Source organism: Pongo pygmaeus, chromosome 4 (assembly GCF_028885625.2).
Source record: "Pongo pygmaeus isolate AG05252 chromosome 4, NHGRI_mPonPyg2-v2.0_pri, whole genome shotgun sequence".
Taxonomy (NCBI): Eukaryota; Metazoa; Chordata; class Mammalia; order Primates; family Hominidae; genus Pongo; species Pongo pygmaeus.
The window spans coordinates 23,496,342-23,517,810 of NC_072377.2; the positions used below are offsets into that span (position 1 = coordinate 23,496,342).

General features: G+C 36.6%; 1 long non-coding RNA gene across 1 annotated transcript; it reads right to left on the minus strand.

Moving 5' to 3' along the window:
- Positions 1–14,259: 14,259 nt before the first annotated feature.
- Positions 14,260–20,821, minus strand: LOC134739556 (uncharacterized). Its single transcript, XR_010126329.1, has 4 exons — positions 20,350–20,821; positions 18,024–18,088; positions 16,688–16,723; positions 14,260–16,055 (listed from the first exon to the last, which is right to left on the minus strand). It is a non-coding gene; the product is annotated as an uncharacterized LOC134739556 (long non-coding RNA).
- Between the last annotated feature and the right edge of the window lie 648 nt (positions 20,822–21,469).

The window sequence follows — 21,469 nt, forward strand, 5'->3', positions numbered from 1 at the left end:
CTGTAAATATTCATCTTCCAGAGGGAGTTATCACAATCAGGAAGAAACTTACGGAGAAATGTGCTAATGAGAGAATATATATTTGAAGTATTCCCTGAACACCTGAGTCATTTTCTAATAGTGAGTAAGTCCAATTAAGTGTTACTGCCCCAAAGCCAGGTGCGGTGGCTCACGCCTATAATCCCAGCACTTTGGGAGGCCGAGGTGGGTGGATCATGAAGTCAGGAGATCAAGACCATCCTGGCTCACACGGTGAAACCCTGTCTCTGCTAAAAATACAAAAAATTAGCCGGGCATGGCGGCGGGCGCCTGTAGTCCCAGCTACTCCGGAAGCTGAGGCAGGAGAATGGTGTGAACCCGGGAGGCGGAGGTTGCAGTAAGCCAAGATCGCGCCACTGCACTCCAGCCCAGGCGACAGAGTGAGACTCCATCTCAAAAAAAAAGAAAACAAAACAAAACAAAAAACAAAAGAAGTGTTACTGCCCCAAATCACATGACTTTGCTTACTCAGGACAACTTCCCAGAGGGATAACTGACTCATTATTTGTGTACATGCTAAGGGCAATTTTCCCTGTGAGGGAATTCTCTAATTAGGAATGATTATAAGAAATATATCCCTGACTCTAGCTAAAACATACTGCCTTGGCCCTGGAAGATACCACCCTGACCTTGGAAAGTATTCAGTTCATCTGCAACTCACAGACCAGTGTTGCTATGGATGATAAAATTGTCCTCGCTGTGCAAGGTAGAGTCTGTGAAATCACGAATTCACTCTGACTTACCTGGATTGATTTTCAGGTCAAGTGAAATGTCAATACAAAAAATTAAGGAGGAAGCCACCTGATTTGTTAAGGTAGAACTTCACGATTTGTGAAATTTGTTTAGTTGGTTTATTTGGAGTCTTGTTTGAGGTCCTAAATGGGACATGTTTGAGGTCAGTGCTGAAGATTGGCCTCATCTTGATCTTTGCTGTGTTATTGGTTGCAAATTTAATTAAATACCTTATAGGACAAATGGAATGGCTTTGATTCCAGACTCAGTCAGTAAGATTAATTCCAAAGGTCAATGTAATTGTGGGAAAATTTACTAGAAACCTAGACTGTAGAAACAAAGGGTGGATATGATTGGACAGTCATTCCCAAGAGGTCTCATATTTTCACATACTTTTAAGTAGAAGCATTGACTCTGTTCAGCACTAGCTTTTCAAGAATGGCTGTGTAGGAAACTGCCTTGGAAAATAAAGATAGTATCTCCCTACAGAGAAAATGAAGTTTGCTTACAGTCCAGTATGATAAAGATAATATCTCTCCATAAGGCAAACATCAGGCCAACTTAGTGTCTAGTAAAAGAGATATAGTTTGCTAAATAAAGTGCTTTCTTTTCCTCCAGTAATGCAATCCAATACATGTGCAGATATCACATGGTCTTTATGTCACCCTATAGAAATTGAGGGTCAAAAAACCAGCACAAATGTTGATACTCTGGCTACTGCTATTCCTGTAATAAAGTGTCCTTTGTCTTTCACGCAGGAGTATTGTGTCTCCTTCTAGCCCCCATGAAACCAGGGAAGAATAACTTGTTAGTCCGCAAATAGGGGAAAATCTCAGTCTTAACTTTTCTTGACACCAAATACAATATCTAAAAGATAACATCTAAAAGCTGAAATTCCTCTTTCATTACATAATATAACATAGTGATTCTCAACCTGGAATTGAAATGTAGACTGACTTTGTGATATGGAGCAAGCCTCACCTCCCTTCTTTGTCTTAGGTTTTGTGGTAGGCAGGAATTTAAAATGGCCCCCAAGATTTCTGCCCGTAGTATACATGCCCTGTTTAATATCTTCCAAGCTATGTGTGGAAGAGACTTGTGAATAGCATGGGATTTTATTTCCATGATTAAGTCAGTAATTGGTTGCCTTTAAGTTAATCAAAAAGGAGATCATCCTGGGTGACTCTAAGCTAATCAGGTGAGCCATTTTAAAGACAGTCTACAGGTTAAAAAAAAAAAAAGTCTTTCAGATTGATTCAAAGCATTAGCAGGTATTTTTCTTTGAGGCCAGTAGATGAGAAGCAGACAGCCATATTGCAAGCTGTCTATGGAGAGGGGCAGCCGCTAGAAGTTGAGAACCTCAGCCTTATAAAGAGAATTCTTACAAAGAAGAGAATTGCCAAGACCCACATAAGTTTAGAAACAAACCCTGGACTCCAAATGAGAACCATCACATGGCTGGCAGTTTGATTTTAGCTGTGTGGTTTCCTGAGCAGTGAATCCAGCCATGTCATGCTCCGACTCCTGGCCTTCAGAAACTACGAGGTAATACATTTGTAATTTTAAGCTGCTTAATTTTTAGTTGTTTCTTGCATAGCACAGAAAATAAATGTGATTTTCTCATATCCTAAAAATGTGGTTAAAAGCAGTATTTGCCTCATAGCTTTCCCGGGAGGATTAAAGGAGTAAATATACATTAAGATGGTTTCAGAAGTGCCTGGCCCATAGTAAGAGCTATCTATGTAAAGGCTCAGTCTTACGATTATATATGATTGCTTTAAGCTTGCTAACTTTTGCTTTTATTGCCTAATAATTCTAATTGGGGGTGCCAGGATACACCAGTTTTTCACTTACATAAGAAAATAATCATAACTTCACTAAGTCACTTATAATACACTGTGAAGACGTTTGGCTACATGGAAAATGTTAAGTGGAAAAACTATTTTTGCTTCTTGCAAGCTTCCTGGAAGCCTCCAAAGCAAGCACATGCTGAACATGGCTCATTGCAAACTGTGAAGGAGGCAAAGCTGCTCCTTTAGTTTCCAGACCTCCGCATTTGCCTCACCACCTTTTGAAGCTTTTTATATAGATATATTCCCACGCATATGCATAATTTTAAATACATGCATAAATGTAATAAAAATATAGGTATTTCGTTTCAATCTAATTTCACTCTTTTAGTTGTGGGGTTGGCCTTTCTCTTCTTATCACTTTGCCACCTCTCCTAAGTGACTTCACCCTTCCCAACATCATACGTTTAACCAAAACCACAAAACACCGAATATGCATCCCGCTACACACACACACACACACACACACACACACACACACACACACGTATACACAGATAGGTTGTCCAGACATGGTTTGAAAATGTATTCATATTGTCCATATATTTTATTAAATATGCAATTTTATTTGTATGCATGTATAAATATATATTTATGCATATACATAAACATGTGTTTATTTCATATTTTACTTTTCTCATTAAACAATTACCTCATGAAAATACCTTCCTGCCAACTTTATGTCTTTACTCTCTTCCCCATTTTTAATGTTCATCTCCCTCCCGCACAAAACAAATCCCACCCTACTTGTCGATGGTCTCTTAGCCCATGAGCAGAGTGGTGTGGGCTGCATCACGGTAGGTGGGAGGAAGCAGGGAGGTGAATGGGAGGTTTGCATGGAGGTGTGTGTGCTATGCTGACATCATGCTGAGGGATGTCACTGTTAGACAAGTAGCCATCTTCAGAACCTCACCAGGGTGTTTTCGATTCAGGAGCATGTATGCTCTGCAGGTCTTCTTTAGACAGCATTTGTGGAAGTGATGAAGTGCATGTTCCACGTCGGCCATATGACAGCCCTGAATCTCTTGACCTGACCAGCCAGTGACTCTGATTTCTGGATTCAGCCACTTCTTGGACTTGAGACATGGTTTTCTTATTGAATCAGCTGTAATGAAAATCTAAGTTGGGCCAGGCGCGGTGGCCTACACCTGTAATCCCAGCACTCTGGGAGGCCTAGGCGGGCGGATCACGAGGTCAGGAGTTCGAGACCAGCCTGGCCAACATGGTGAAACCCAACCCCATCTCTACTAAAAATGCAAAAATTAGACAGGCATGGTGGTGGTGGGCACCTGTAATCCCAGCTACTTGGGAGGCTGAGGGAGGAGAATTGCTTGAACATGAGAGGTGGAGGTTGCAGTGAGCCAAGATCATGCCACTGAACTCCAGCCTGGGTGACAGAGCAAGAGTTCATCTCAAAAAAAAGAAAAGAAAACCTAAGTCAGACGTTTGTTTGCAACCAGGTAAAAGAGCTACAATAAAGCAGATGTCAGTGAGTTGCTGATGAAAGAGATCAGCTTTCTACTCCTATTTCAAATTTTTAGCAAAAAATTATATAAGATTATAAGAAAATGACTAATAATTGTTTTCCACATGGCCTAAGAAAATAAGGTATTATTTAGGATTGAATATAGATCGTCATTTCAGAGTAAGAGTGGGAAACTGTTACAGATTGAATTGTGTCCCCCAGTGTATAGGCTGAAGTCCTTACCCCCAGTACTTCAGAATGGGACCTTATTTGGACACAGGGTTTTTACAAAGGTAATTATGTTAAGATCATTAGCATAGGCCCTAATCCTGTATGACCTGTGTTCTTATAAAAAGGAGGACTTTGGAGACAGAAATGCACACAGGGAGAACACTATGCAAAAAGACAAAGAGAGAAGAAAGCACCTACCAGCAAGGAAGAGAGGCCTGTACCAAATTCTTCCCTGACAGCCCTCAGAAGAAATCAGCCCTGCAGGCACCTTGACGTAAGAAAATAAATGTTATAAATGAATGTAGGTTGTGGTACTTTGTTACAGCAACCGTAACAAACAAATACAGCAACTTATGGCCACAAACCAAATGTGGTCTACCACTTGTATTTTTAAATAAAGTTTTATTGGAACACAACCACAGCCATTTGTGTACATATTGCCTACAGCTACTTTTGCACTAAATAACTGAATAGTTTTGAAGTGAGATCATGTGGCCCACAATGCCTAAAATATGTATGATCTGTCCCTTTACAGACAAAGTTTGCCAAGTCTGACACAGAAGTCTCATTGTACATCTTCTCTCTCCCAGATGTTCCAGCATCCCGGGTCAGTCACCCCCAGCTAGACTCATACCCTCACATCTGCTTGGGTAAGACTCAGTTTCTCCACAGGTTCTTCTCTATAAACCTTCCAAGATACTTTTTGGATCCCAGTACTTACCATTTAGAACAACTTTCCAGAATGTCAGACTTCTTTGATGTAGAAATGGTGACTGTGTTTTTTTTTTTTTAAGCCACTGAGGATTTGTAGTGAGCATTCCTTTATCTCTTGCACAGATGACCAGCTGCCCATATCCTCTATCACTTTATCAAATACTAATGGATGCATATGATGGGCCACACAATATTTTACACTTTACATTTATTAGAGAACTTATTTTTCACAACAAATATATGAGATAGGTACTAGCATTAGCACCAAATTACATATAATAAATCTGAGGAACAGTGAATTTGCTTTTAGCTAACATAGACAATGCCACACTGTGTGAGGAAACCCAGCTACAATCTCAGGCAGTATGCCCATTATGCAATACTTACTTATTTTGCTATACTTCTGTCTTTTTTTTCCTCCTACATTACACAAAATGCAGGGTCTGGAAGTGCAATTGTTATACTACTTAGTCATTGCTACCAGGAGACTCTTTTTCTTCTTTTATCCCTCAAAAATGATACCTGCTATGATTTACATACAATCAGATATGCCACTGGTACTCCTTTTATCACTGGTAGAGATAAGAAGGTTCTTGTCTGAGTTCCTTGTCTCTACCCTGCATATATCTATACTCTATACTCATTTGTCCTTGTGTCCCTTTGCCATACTTCCCTAAGCTGGTTAAGACCAACTCCAATGCATTCTGTGCCTGCATTTGATTACTCCGTCCTCACTCCTGGGTGGCCCAGAAAGAAAAGGTTGAAAGAAAATACTCTTCAGTGATCAAAACATCAGGTGATACAAATAATTGTCCACTTGGTGTACAAAGAGAATAGACCGATATGTGGATCCCTACTGATCCATTACTCATAGCTGAATAGTTGGTCAACTGGTCAGATATTTAAAAGACTACCACTAGAAAATAGATGGCTAAGAGGTCTAAAGGAGAGGTAGGAATTATCCTGTAGATATCCTGCTGTTCTTTTCTCAACCAATGTGGTAATTGCTTAAAGGGCCCATGCTCTCAAAGTGGTTTTGTTACAGGAGTTATTCAGAAATTGTTTTAGGCAGATAGGAAAAGGGGTCATTGGGAAGTTTTTGTTTCTTTTAAAGCAGTTACAGAAACGTTTATTGTCTAGCAGGATAGCCCCGGCTTTTCGAGCCTGGCCGGCAAGCTTTGATATGGAAATGCAGTCCATTAGGAGCTGGGTTCACCCAAACATGGAGATTCCCACAGTGTTCTTCTTGTCCTTGCCTCAACATGTGCCTGGCAACATGGCCGCCTCCATATATCCCCACTTGTGTAGAACATCATGGTGCCCTGCATTTGCATATTAAAAGGCTAGGGTGGGAGGGCCAGTTTTTTCACTGGCTACATGAGTGACATGCATGGTCAAACCAATCCCCCGAGTCCTATGCAAATCAGACAACACCTACTCCAGCCTCCTCATATAAGTAGCCATTTTTCCACTGCACACGGTTTTTCCTCTTTGTTTGAATCCCCCCTCCCTCTGTCTCTGTGCAGGGGAGTTGTTTTCTTCTTCCTTCTTTCTTGCCTATTAAACTTTTCACTCCTTAAAACCACTCCTCGTGTGTCCATGTCATTAATCCTATCTATGCAAGGCCAAGAACCATGGTGTTTCCCCAGTCATCAGAGCTGTATCAGTTTGGTTTGCAGAGACAAGAGCTATAAATTCCCTTTTTTCTCATTTAAATGCATCTAACTATGTGCTGGGTAATCAACCTACCAACAGCAGAAATCAAAGGTAAGCTTCAGATATGGATCTAGCATATAACTGCTAATGCAGGGGTCTACAACCTTTCTCTGCAAATAGCTAGATAGTAAATATCTCAGGCTTTGTGGGCCATATTGTCTCTATTGCAGCTACTAAACTCTGACTGCCATTATAACCCAAAAGCAGCCATAGGCAGTAAATATATCGAGTGTAGTTGTAATTCAATTACATTTTGTTAAAAACAGAGACAAGACTTTACCCAAGAGCTTTAGCTTGCAAACCCTGTCCTGAGGTTATCATTCAGCAACCTGGTGACAATATGATTCATTACATTATGCTTTCCCACCATGAATGAAACAGTTGTTTCTTTTAAAAGAGCAGACTACTGAGTCTGGTATGGATTTTTCTCTCCTCCATGCAGTGCTTCTGCCAAGCCTACAATTTGTGCATTTGTGCTTCCATTTGTGGCATCACCATGGTATTTCATTCAGTATCACCTTTAACAATTGCCAATTTAGAGGGAAGACAGTGGGACAGTGGCATAATGCCCACAGCATTTCCCAGTGATATCACATACCCCATCACCCAGAAGCAGCTCCCTTGATGGAATTGGAAAGGCAATTTCAGCTCTAAATCACCACAAATCTTCAGTGGCTTAAAGACAATCATTATGTATACATCAGCATCTGGCTGGCTATCTGTGGATCTGCAGATCGTTCCTGGGCTTGGTTGGGCTTAGCTGAGCTGTAGCGTAGGATTGTTCCTCACATATCTCATGCATAGGTGGAGGCTGAAGTCATACCAGTTATTTTGTATCAGGATGTAAGAGACTGAAAGGGCACGCACAATGTCTCTTAAAGCCTTTCTTCTTCACAGAATTGTCATGGTCACTTCTGTTTATATTCTATCCATTAAAGCAAATCAGCGGGTTAAGCCTAAAGTCAGATTGGTGGAAAAGCATATGAAGCTGGATAGGGAGAAAAGGATAGGAGAAAAGAAAATTAAACATTTGCTGAAATAATTTAATCTACCAGGGATGAGCTGAAAGCTTAGTTATAGTACTCTCTGAGGCCTGTTGACCAGTACGTTGAGTCCTCATGTATATGAAATATGTTCTAACCCAGTATCCAGTAGACAGTGCCATCTTGCCGTAGCAAGAATGAATGTATCGTGGAACTAATGTATCGTGGAACTAAGTGGTAGAGTCAGGAGTGACTGCTTTCTTCGTGTCACCAGAGAACACAGTTTAAGAATTTTTAGCCTCGGAATTAATCAACTGAACCCTAGTACCAAACAAGGACTATTTCCACCAGGGAATCCAGTCAGGGCTCCAATTAATTGGCAGCAGAGACTATCCCCTGGCTGTTTTGGGTTCTTCGTAACCCTAAAGCAACAGACAAAAAAAAAGAGTATCACTCTATGTCCTAGTGAACTTGATCCCAATTATCCAGGAGACACAGAGTTACTGATGCATGCTGAGGATAAAGAGGACAATCTGGAACAAGAGATTTACTGAGGTGCTCTTAGTACTCCAATTGCACAATAGTCCTGGTCAACTGAAATTGTAGCAACTCAATCCAGAGAAGACAATCAAATAGTAGGTAACTGCAGTAATGAAGGTTGGCACACTCCAGGCAGTCATGATACTGATCAACGATAAGGGAATATGGAATGAATGGGTGGTAGAAGAGGCAGCTATGATTACCACCTCATGCATTAGGAAATTGACTGTAGTAGCTTTGTTTAAGCTGTTATTACTAGTACCTGTGATGGCTAGCATTTTAGGTTTCCTTTATTGTTTGGGAAGATGATGGGCTGTACCTATGCCCGATGTTTGGTAATCAAATTGTTATAAAATATTATCCTATCAGCTAAAAAACATTTGTAAATTCATATATTTGCTTTATGGATAAGTACATTTATTTCATGTTTTAAAAGTTAATACAGGTCAGTTCTCTGGGTAGCCTTGGAAAAACCCAGTTATCCCCACTCGAAGTTCTTAAGCTTGTAGTTCTCAGGAACAACCGTAGAATGTGCTGGGATGCAGTATACTAAGCAAGGAAATGCCCGAAATGGGTCTTGTTCCTGTTCTACCTAAAAAATGTAACATCTTGCGATACAGAGGAAATGCCCAGGACAGCCCCAGCTTTGTTCCTGTCTTACATGGAAACAGGATGTCCTTTAAAGCTTTGCCCAGTCAGTCACGTTGCCCCTGAGGTAGATGACCCGGGGCTGCCTTTCAGCATCCCTCAGCTGTGGTGCAAGTAAGGCACATACAGTCAATACTGCATCCATCCTGGTCAGTTTCTTGAGCCTTGAGGGACTGGCTCATGATAGATGCTAGGCTTCTTTTGTCTCTTGCTGCCTATCTCTAAATAAGAAACTCATTTCACATAACTTGTAGTATGTGAGTATATTTCTGTATCACTGAACTCAAATACATAGGTAAACAGTATATTAACTTGCATTACAGTTCAAAATCTACCATTCAAAAAATAAAAATGCATTTGAAAGATTTCTATTTGTCCTACTTATTTTCAGTATTAGTCGATTTTGCGTGTTAGCTAATTATGAATGTCTGTACTCAAATATAGGGAAAAAGTAAATTTTTTTCTTGATTTCAAGTAACTGAGATTTCAATAAAAGGCTTTTTTCATGTCTTCTTTTTTTCCACATTTTGATTCTGTGACTCTATTCTTATGTAACAGAATAAGTGCTGAGCTAGCAGTTGGGGAATTTACTCCATCCTTTATTAATTTTGTGATTTTATGCAGGACACTTAATTGCACTAGAAATGTATTTTATAATCTGTAAAATGAGACAGAACTCATAAATCAACTCCACTGAAATCTTTAAATAATCTCTAATGAATGAGTCCCCTAAATGATATATATATATTTATTTTAGCTATAAAATAACATATTATTTGAAAAAAGAATAACTGTTGCTTTAATTTACATGTATAGCAAAATATTCCTCAAATAAAGATGTTTGACCAATGAAACTTGATTATAGATGCCAATTTCAGAATCTGAAATAAAATATTTTATTATAAAATAATTAGTCATAAACTAAGTCTTTGAGTATATATATGAGTATATATGAAATATGTATTATATATAAATATATATATTTATATGTAACATATGAATATACAAAATATATACTCACATATGAGTAAATATGTATATAAAGTATATATGAAATATATATATTTTACATATATACTCATATTTTTATACATATAAGTATATATTTACATATATACTTATATGTATAAAAATATAAAAATATATATACTTTTATATGTATAAAAATATAAAAATATATATTTTTTATATTATATATATTTTACATATTTAATATAAATATATAAAAATTCTATATATTTTTATATATTTATATATTTATATATAAATATATGAAATATGTTCTAATATGTATGTATATATACATACATATCTAAAATATATTAAAATATATAATATATAATATATATTATATATAAATATATAATATATAATATATATTATATATAAATATATAATATATAATATATATTATATATAAATATATAATATATAATATATGATATATAATATATAAATATATATATAATATATAATATATAAATATATAATGTATATAAAATATATATAATATATAATGTATATAAAATATATATATAATATATAATATGTATAAAATATATATAATATATAAATACATAATATATAGAAAATATATATAAATTATATATTTATAAATATATTTATATATTATATATTATTAAAAATTTTATATTTATATATTTAATATAAATATAAAAAATTATATATTATATGTAAAATATATATCTATTTATACATGTAAATATATATGAGTTTATAAAATATATACATATATACTCAAAGACTTAGTTTATGACTAATTATTTTATAATAAAATATTTCAGATTCTGAAAATGACATCTATAATCAAGTTTCATTGGTCAAACATCTTTATTTGAGGAATATTTTTATTATACATGTAAATTAAACCAATAGTTATTCTTTATTCAAATAATGTTATTTTATAGCTACAATAAATATATATATATATCATTTAGGGGACTCATTCATTAGAGATTATTTAAAGATTTCAGTGGAGTTGATTTATGAGTTCTGTCTCATTTTACAGATTATAAAATACATTTCTAGTGCAATTAAGTGTCCTGCATACAATCACAAAATTAATAAAGGATGGAGTAAATTCCCCAACTGCTAGCTCAGCACTTATTCTGTTACATAAGAATAGAGTCACAGAATCAAAATGTGGAAAAAAAGAAGACATGAAAAAAGCCTTTTATTGAAATCTCAGTTACTTGAAATCAAGAAAAAAATTTACTTTTTCCCTATATTTGAGTACAGACATTCATAATTAGCTAACACGCAAAATCGACTAATACTGAAAATAAGTAGGACAAGTAGAAATCTTTCAAATGCATTTTTATTTTTTGAATGGTAGATTTTGAACTGTAATGCAAGTTAATATACTGTTTACATACGTATTTGAGTTCAGTGATACGACAATATACTCACATACTACAAGTTATATAAAATGAGTTTCTTATTTAGAGATAGGCAGCAAGAGACAAAAGAAGCCTAGCATCTATCATGAGCCAGTCCCTCAAGGCTCAAGAAACTGACCAGGATGGATGCAGTATTGACTGCATGTGCTTTACTTGGTGGACTCATATATTTCATATATACTCATATATATGAGTCCACCAGTCTGACTTTAGGCTTAACCTGCTGACTTGTTTTAATGGATAGAATATGAACAGAAGTTGACTATGCCAATTCTGTGAAGAACAAAGGCTTTAAGAGACATTGTATGTGCCCTTTCAGTCTCTTACATTCCTTACATATATATATGTGAGTATTCCATATATACTCACGCATATATACTCATATAATGTTTATATATACATATACACATATAATGTTTTTATATATATATACACATATAATGTTTACATATATATACACACACATATATATCGCTTGTCTTTTAATGAAGTAATTTAAAAGACTTTCTAAAATGAACAAAATAGAATTGGCTAAGGACAATTGGGAGATGTGGCTGACACATAGACTGGGGTCCATTGCTTTACCCTGTTGACAACGTATGTTTGTAATAACCAGTCTCCAAAAAACAGGACCAGTGAGGGCTAAATTAGGCACAGGGATGAAAAAATCCAAGATAGAATAGTATGGGCTGTTAAGTCAACGGAAAGGAGGATCCTGGGAAAAAGATGAAAGGGTCAGAGGGTTGAAGTTTATTTGATAAGATGGGTTGGGGAAAAGCATCTGGAAATAGAAGGAATTACATAGGAAAAATTTTGCTTGCGTTTCTTACGATGCAGTTATTTTTCATTTTTTAAGAACTACCCTAGAAAGGTATATGTCTGTTTTCTTAGTGAATAACAGCTCCTTGCCCTTTTTGCAGCCCAAAGTACTTTAAAGATAATCCTGTCCTCCTAATTGTCCTTGATTTTAGAAATTGGTCTTTAGGATTTGTTTTTATATTAATCTTCTTAGAATTCATTCTTGAAGAGCCAGGTCATATTCTCCTTGCTGATCTTTCTTGTAAAGTAGGTTTTTTTCTCTACAGAAAACCGTAAAGAAAAAAATACTTTAGATAGTTTTTATTTGCTTTACGAAAAACATATGTTATTTTAAAATAAAAAGTCACAGGTACAATAATAAGTATTTTAAGTAAATTTTACAAACTATTTTAAAATAAAGATGTATTTGATATGTATTACATGTACTAAAATGTCCATAGAAAATATTTGTTTTAATATATTTTCATGTATATTTCAAAGACTTTTAGTTGATGACAAATTATAATAAAATATTTGATTTCAGATTCTGAAATTGGCATCTATAATCAAGTTTCATTAGTCAAATATCTTTATTTGAGGAATATTTTGTTATACATGTAAATTAAACCAAGAGTTATTCTTTATTCAAATAATGTTATTTTATAGCTAAAATAAATATGTATATATATCATTTAGGGGGCTCATTCATTACAGATAAAAGATTTCAATGGAGTTAATTTATGAGTTCTCTTTCATTTTGCAGATTATAAAATACATTTTTAGTGCAATTAAGTATATATATAATACTCATATATCTGATATATGTGTATATATACTCATTCATTAGAGATGTGTGTGTATATATATATACGTATATGTCACTTATCTTTTATATATAATTAAATTTATAAATCAATGATTGGCCTTATGTGATTGGATTCCCTTTTAGCTATTTTAATGTCTTTGTTCTTTATAGATAAATTAATAATACACATTAATATATAAATTAATATATAATATTATGTGCAATATATAATATATAAATATATATAAATATATATATATATAAATATACATAAATATATATATATATAAATATACAAATAAATTTTGAAGAATATAGTCATTAAAATAGCTAAAAGGGAAACCAATTGCATAAGGCCAACCATTCAGAAATGAACATGCTCCATGTTAGATACTCCTTTAGCATCTATGGATATGTGATAGGACTTGGAGTGGGATCTTCTCAGTTGCCCTGTGGCTTGTGGCCAAATGAAAATAAAAATAAGAACACAGGGCATGTGTGACAGCTATTCTCAAGAGCATAGCTGACTACTCCTTTTACTTCCCAGATAAGATACAAGTTAAGCAAATAAAAAAGATGTCCAAAGCACTAATTTCCTTATACCAGGACAAAAGTGACCCCTGTCCAGAAGGCCATGCATTTTAGAGTCTGCTCTGGGTTCCTGGGGAAAACTTGTGTACATCCCTCACCCACAACACACACACAGACACACACACACAGACACACACACACACAGACACACACACACGTCTGTGCCTAGAGAATATACACTCCATACCATGACGCTCACGTATAGGTAAATACGAATTTAAAATAAAATCCCCCTTTTGAAAATAAGGAGACATTCTCTCCCTTTTCTTGGAGCATTTACTTTAAAAACTTGTAATTATAAGTTCTTATTCTGACTCTTTGAAATGTACGTACAATTTTTTTTAAGCCAAATAAACCTCTTGCCAGCTTTAGGAACCAGGAATATCTTTCTCAGAGACCTGGGACAATATCTTTGCAATGTAATCATCAAGGAAGATAGTGCCCCTGTTAATGGCTGAGGGTGTCCAGGTTTTTGACGTCGTTAACAAAGAATTGGACAAAATGCACAAACAAAGCAAGGAAGGAATGAAGGGGTTTATTGAAAATGAAAGTACACCCCACAGTGTTGGAACAGGCCTGAGCATAGGGACTCAAAGGCCCTGTTACAGAGTTTTTGTGAGTTTAAATACTCTCCATTTGGGGCACACCCTATGTAAATGAAGAGGATGAAGTAAAGTTACAAAGTCATTTACTGTGTATGCCCTATAGAGAGGATATTTCCTGTTATAGCTGAAGTGTGAATCAGCCTTATGTTCTCTGCCTCCAGACCCTATTTTCCTGCCTCATCTACCCCTGAGAGATGTGATCCCCATAAATCTTTCTGGGAGGCAGAGAGACTGATTTCTGTAACTGCTTCATGATGACTTGGGGCATAGTCTCTACCTATTGGGAACCACAGAACTCTTGCCCTGTTCTGTCTAGTGGAGGCATGGCCAGGGATGGTGTCTTCACCTGGAACTAGCTAGAACCACTGTTGCATGATTAGCTGAAGCTTGATGATCTCTAGGTGAGAGGAAATGAACTTGGTCAAAAGATTTAATGGGGACTTCAGAGGGTTGATACCTATGCTACCAGAAATGTTTGTTATAGAGATTTGCAGGAGAAAGAACAAAATCTGATCTATTCTAGAATCTATGTGTTTCCTTAAAGTCTTAACACAAGCAACTCCATTTTGGTTTGGTTTGTTGGGGCCTAGAACATGAGCTCAGTCCCAAACAATGGCCTCCCAGAATTTTGTTTAAAAAAAATCCCCCTTTTTGGACAGGTTCTCACTTAGTTGAGAGTGTGACCAAAACTTAGGGCTTTAGTGCCACTCTCAGTTACCACCATTTTGAGTTTCCGGTCTCAGCACATTATTTATAGGTTATGGTGCCCTCGTGGCTGTACATTTCTTTCAGCTCCTGTTATTCCAATTGAAGAAAGACCATATGACATTCTAGAGATGGCTGCATGCAAGCGTTTGAAACCTTTGAAATACAACGCACCAGGGAGACTATTATTATGACCTATTGGGAGGATCATACCAAGAATTTGAAGTATGCCGCTTACCCAGGGTCCCCATAAACCAAACCTCCTACAATCAAATAGATCAAAGAATGAGCTAGATAAGGAGTTTACTTACTTGGCTAAGCAATTTTTTTTGTCAATCCCCTACCACCAAATTTCTATAATCTTCATTTGATGTATTTCTCCATAGGCCACAAGTGCCAGCAGCTGCACAGATACTTTTCTGTTTAGCTAATTCTATTATTTAGCATAACTTTCACAAGAGAATGTAAAGTTTGTTGAGTAACTGTAGCGTTTACGGTATTATTTGCTATAGAACCTATCATGAGGGATACGTTTCTAATCATTGCTTCTTTTACTTTAAATTATGGAAAAAGGACCTAACAAATGATGCCTTTTAGAAGAGTGAAGGCCTTCTGGGAATGTTCTCTTTAACCCATGATGTGGGTTAAGAGGAGTGAACCAATGCTTTTTTTTTTTGACTGATTATGAGGTAGCATATGTACCATTAAAGTTTCTTACTTACATTGGGCCTTCATCTTTTAACTATCAGAGTATAAGGTAATCTATGTATAAGGCTGCCTGCCAACTCCTTCACAAATAAAAGTACACCCCATTAGTGCACATAATAGACCCCTTTTCCACTTCTCTTGTTCATAGAGGCATAAACAAAAACAAACAAACAAACAGAAAACTACAACAACAACAACAAAATTCAAAGGTAAGATTTTCATGACAATAGAAGTCTTATTCTGTAACCGTGGGAAAAGCTGTTCCCATCAAGGATGCCATCCTCTTCCAATTTCCCTGGTTAGCTTTCCTCAAGGGTTCCAATGGGTGCACAGTTCCAAAAATGTGGAGGGACCCTTCTCAGTTGTGAGGCCATAAATCCAAAGCCCAAAGTCTTGCTGTAGTGTGGATGAAGTTTTATTGCAGTGTGGATAGCAATGACAGTCTTTCTCTAACGTTTCCAGAAGATTTAAACCATAAAAAGCTTTCTTTACCTGTGAAAATACACTGTAGCGTAATAATTTACTGTTATAAAATCAGCCTTCTTGCATGGAAAAGCTTTTATACAGCCAGAAAACATTCATAGAAAATAACAATTGAATAAAATCCTTTAATAAAATGTTTAAATGTCCCATCAGGTGACCAAATGTACCTGAGGCTTTAATTGTTTCCCCAGGAATATGGGATCAAGTATTGGTTATAAACTATTTTAGTAATTTGTAAGTCACCAACCAATGTATTCAATTTGGATCATTATATCTTTTCCGTGAGGAGTCACGGAATGCATAACTTTTAATAATAAATGCTTTAAGGACTCAGGAAGGACAAGGTGGCCATCCTGTTTCTCCATGAGTCCATGCTTAATTAACATTAGACTTATATCCTCTTGGATACCAGTTGTTTTTGCAAATTAGGGGCATACCACTGAGAAGGAAATTTGGTCATTTCTGTGGTCTACAATAATTTAACATGATAAATATAATCGTGACTGCTAGTATGTACTTAGACATTAGAATTTTAGAAATCCCATACAATTTTAGAATATATATTAGTATTAGTCACAAAAATAAAAACTAAAGAAGATTGAACATCATTGTGGCAATCCCACGTACCTAACCACGTCAAATAATCCTGCTTACCTCTTTTCTGGATGATTCAGGGGCCCTCTGATCCATCTAGAAAGCCAGGCATTAGGAAAGGCAATTTTGAAACTGAAGTTTGATTTTGGAATTCTAGATTACCATAAATTATTTATTTTATCAAAATTATGACTCAGAAATTTTAAAGAAGCAAAAACTTTTTATAACATTTTACAAAACAACAACAAAAAAACACATTCTACTGTTTTTACACACCTTGCATGTAAAACTGTTTCTAATAGTCTTAATTGCATGTTACAATGGCAACTCCTAGCAATTTTAACTTTAATGTAAAACCTAGTGGGTTGTGTTCTGATAAGGTTTGCCTGTTTCCAACATAGTAAGGGCGTGGCCAATTCCACACATCCCCAGGCCTTACCTAGCTAGAAGTGTAGTAGGAGTTAAGTTATTTTAGGCAGATAGAGAGGAAAAGGGGTCCTTGGAAAGTTTTCATTTTTAAAGCAACTCCAGAAATGTTTGTGTAGCAGAAAAGCCCTGGCTCTTAGACCCAGGCAGACAACCTTTGATATGCAAATGCAGGCCATTAGAAACTGGGTCCACCCATCATGGTGATTCCCACTTTTGTCCTCTTGCCCTTGCCCCCACATGTGTCTGACAGCATAGTTGCCCCCACATAACCCCATGTGTGTAAGAACATCATGGCGCCCTGCATTTCCATATTAAAAGGCTAGAGTAGGCGGCCAGTTTTTTTCTCTGGCTATGTGAATGACATGCCTGGTCAAACCAATCCCCTGAGTTCTATGCAAATCAGACACCGCCTTATCCAGCCATCTGATATAACTGGCTGGTATTCCTGAATGGGGGGGGGGGTTCCTCTCTCGCCTTTGGAGCCTCTCTCCCTCTGTCTCTGTACAGGGGAGCGTCTTCCTTCTTTCTTCTCCCTTCTGTCTTGCCTGTTAAATTCTCCACTCCTTTGTCATTTTATCTAATTCAACTCCAGACAAAGAAACTGGTGTTCCTCCACTCATTGCAGTGGTATCAGAAGGGAGGTAAGTTAAACAGTTTTCAAAAGCCAAAGAAGCAGTTTATGACCTGAAAGCATTTAGCAAACCTAATATTTGACCATAATTTAGACCACGTATTTACATTTTGAAGACAATCCTATTTTACCAATAATCTTGAAAACTATCTTTATTTCCTAAAGATTGCTAAAGTGTTGTGAACTGAAAGGTGCTACACTTTCTATTTTTCTGACAAAATATTTGAGTTAAGTTCTTCTTATTATTAAAGCAGTCAATTTAAGACTTCACAGAGGAGATTAACCAGTTTGCACAGAGAGCAAGAGGCCAGAGACTGAGTGGTTAGAAATTCTTACCCTTTTGCCGGTATGCCAGGTTTCTGGTTTCTCTCTCCCTGAGCGGTCCCGGTGACCCTGCTTGACTGTATGCAAACACACACATTGCCATGAGTTAAGAGTATTCATAGATAGTTTACAAATTTTGGAAAAACTAGGCAGAGATAGAGAAATATGACTCAAATTCTACTTGTGAGAGTATACTCACCACACTTACACCATCAGGAAGCCTAAAATCCAAAAAGTTAGCTTAGAAACTGGTGTGTTCCATTAATTCCTGCAGCTGGACAAAGGTAGCTTAGGAATGCCAGATAAATGAAACAGATGATGACTCACTAGAAATGTATAGAAAACAAAATAACAGAACCAAATAAAAGCCTTCCACTAGAGACTAAAAAGTGTCATGATTTTATATATATATGGATACCCAAGCAAAGCCAGAGGAGAATAAACAGTAAACGAATGAAAACTAGAAGCAAAAACAAGTAAGCAGGAAACCAACACTAAATTTTCCTACTCAATTTACCCTAGAGGCTACAGTCTCAGGGCCCTAAAAAAACCCACATAATGAATATTTTATTCCTGATACACAATTCAATATCCTTAAGTTCACCAGTATCATTGTACATTCAGTGCAATTAAGACATTCACTTTAGGCTTATGGCCAAAATAAGTACTCCAGCACTATCCATGCAAAATGGCAAATGTGGTGTGAAGCAATGCAAGCATGGATGTGAAATTTGGCTTTATGCTAAATTCAGCTTCATGCTTAACTATATTAAAAAAGAACTGCCAAACTGCCGATGCATTTCTTTACAATACATCTTATTTGACTTTAATTAAGACTAAGAGCTTTAACTATGAAAATGTTTCTTAGCCAAATATAATCATTTCTTTATCTGGATTTAAAGAATATTTTATTATTTAAACTTTTCCACATCTTCCTCTCCTACTTAATGATTTCTTACTACATTGTTTCATAAATAACCTTTCAAATCTGTAATTTGAACTTTTAGATAACGTCTGCATTAGATAAAATTATTCTTTCTTTTTTTCACTAACAGCATGACCCTTTCTGGCACATTTTGTGTACAGAATTACATGTTAAAGAGAATTAGATATGCATATTTATACATAGAAAAAATCCAGAATTTTCCCCTTATCACAGCCCTTTCTTAATTGGAAATGATCCAGATACTAAATGGGCATCAAAAATAACCTTAAGATTTTAATTTACACAAAAAACTTACTTAAAACATTTATCTCATTCACTGTACTTAATCTTTACTTTTAATAAGGGAGACATGAGACATCAACCAACATATGTTTCGTTCCAAAAGGCTGGACCACTTGAGGTAAGGAGTGGGGCTTGGGGGTTTTCAGATCACAGGTGGGAGACAAAGGTTGCATTCTTTTGAGTTTCCGATTAGCCTTTCCAAAGGAAGCAATCAGATGTGCATTTATCTCAGTGAGACTGTGAATAAAATGAGAGGCAGGCACTCTCTTAGCATCTCCCAGCTTGAATTAACACACTGACATTTTAAAATATCCAGCAAAGACAAACGTAAAATCCAGACAAAATATATGCTGACAATCACGAAGGCATTTCTATTTTTATTCCACCAATAATTTTAAAGCCAGCTTGTTTAGTGAAGTTATACTTAGGTCACATGAGCTTGAAAATTGCTTAGACTCATTTACTTAACTTGTGAGTGCTCTTTTATTTATAAGCCAGTTTGGTAGACACAACATATAATAATAGTGTACATACAAATAAACACATCTAGCCATCAATACACACATATAAATGAAGATCTAGTAGCTTGGAACCTTAGCCGTGAGATAGCACTACAAGTTTGCCAGTTTTACTTTGCCCCAATAGATAATTCAGGGAAGGTTGTGAACCAGAATTTTCGGTAAAGCAGTCTCCAAGGCAGTTTAATTTTTAAAGGCTAAACTTCCCCAGACTCCAAGGAGCACTGGGGCCAAACAGTACCAAAGGAGGGCATCACCCGTTAACCAGTCCCCCTGCTTAGAACAGCAGCACAACAGCCTAGACACAGGCAACACCATTCCACTTTCTCATTACACAGTAAACTTCATATTCTAAACAATTTTGGGGCCAAGCAGCATTGCAACTGGGAGAGAAAATTCTAAGAATGGCTTAATACTCGACCTCAGAACCTCTGCCAAGGGCGTCCCTTTTGGGAAGGTTGAGTACTGCAGGACCCACAGAGTGTCCTCCTAAACCAAGTTGGAAAGGAAAAGAGAGGGAAAGAGATTCCCCTGTATGGAGCATAAAGGAAAAAAAGAAAGGAGAAGAATAAATCCCAAACTTTGGGCTTACCTCTTCCTCCGGGCTGGCTCACCAAAGTATGGTAATGGTGGAGAGTGTCCAGGTTCTTGGCATCTTGAACAAATAATTGGACAAAACGCACAAAGCAAGGAAGGAATGAAGGGATTTCTTTTTTTTGGCCGGGCGTGGTGGCTCACGCCTGTAATCCCAGCACTTTGGGAGGCCGAGGCAGGCGGATCACCTGAGGTTGGGGGTTCGAGACCAGCCTGACCAACATGGTGAAACCCCATCTCTACTAAAAATACAAAATTAGCCAGGCGTGGTGGCTCATGCCTGTAATACCAGCTACTTGGGAGGCTGAGGCAGGAGAATCACTTGAACCCAGGAGGCAGAGATTGCGGTGAGCCGGGATCGCACCATTGCACTCCAGCCTGGGCAACAAGAGCGAAACTCTGTCTCAAAAAAAAAAAAAAAAAAAAATAGAAAATGAAAGTGTACTCTACAAGGTGGGATTGGGCCTGAATATAGTGGCTCAAAGACCCTGTTACAGAGGTTTTTTGGAGTTTAAATACTCTCTGCTTGGGGTACACCCTATGTAAATGAAGAAGATTAAGTAAAGCCACAAAGTCATTTACTGTGTATGCCCTATGGAGAGGAAGTTTCCTGTTACAGCTGAAGTGCGAATTGACCTTATGTTCCCTGCCTCCAGACCCTATTTTCCTGCCCCACCCCTGTCACCAAGTTTCTGTAGGAGTGTAAGAGCCAAACTTCTGTGGAAACCTTGCTCCAAGTGGCAAATCTACTGTCATAAAGATATGAGAAGTTTATTTTTTCTTTGGAAAAAGCCAATTAGCCAACACAGATGGTCACTTCAACCACCAAGTGATTTCAGGATGAACTGTATGTGACAAGTGGTGTTGTCAAGTCCTCATACTTGAGGACTACTTATTGTTAATCTTGAGAACTTGTATGCAACGGGTTGTATCTGCTTGACTATACAAAAAGGTGAGATTTCTTTCTATCTTTGCAGTCTCTTAGAGAATGGCATGGGATGTGCATTCCATTCTGGTTTAATGCTTATTAAAGATTTAAACTGTTGTTCTTTCTCTTCACCCTTATGGAAAGATTTTCTGGGTTGGAAGAATATTTTGTTTTAAATTATGTTTCTCCA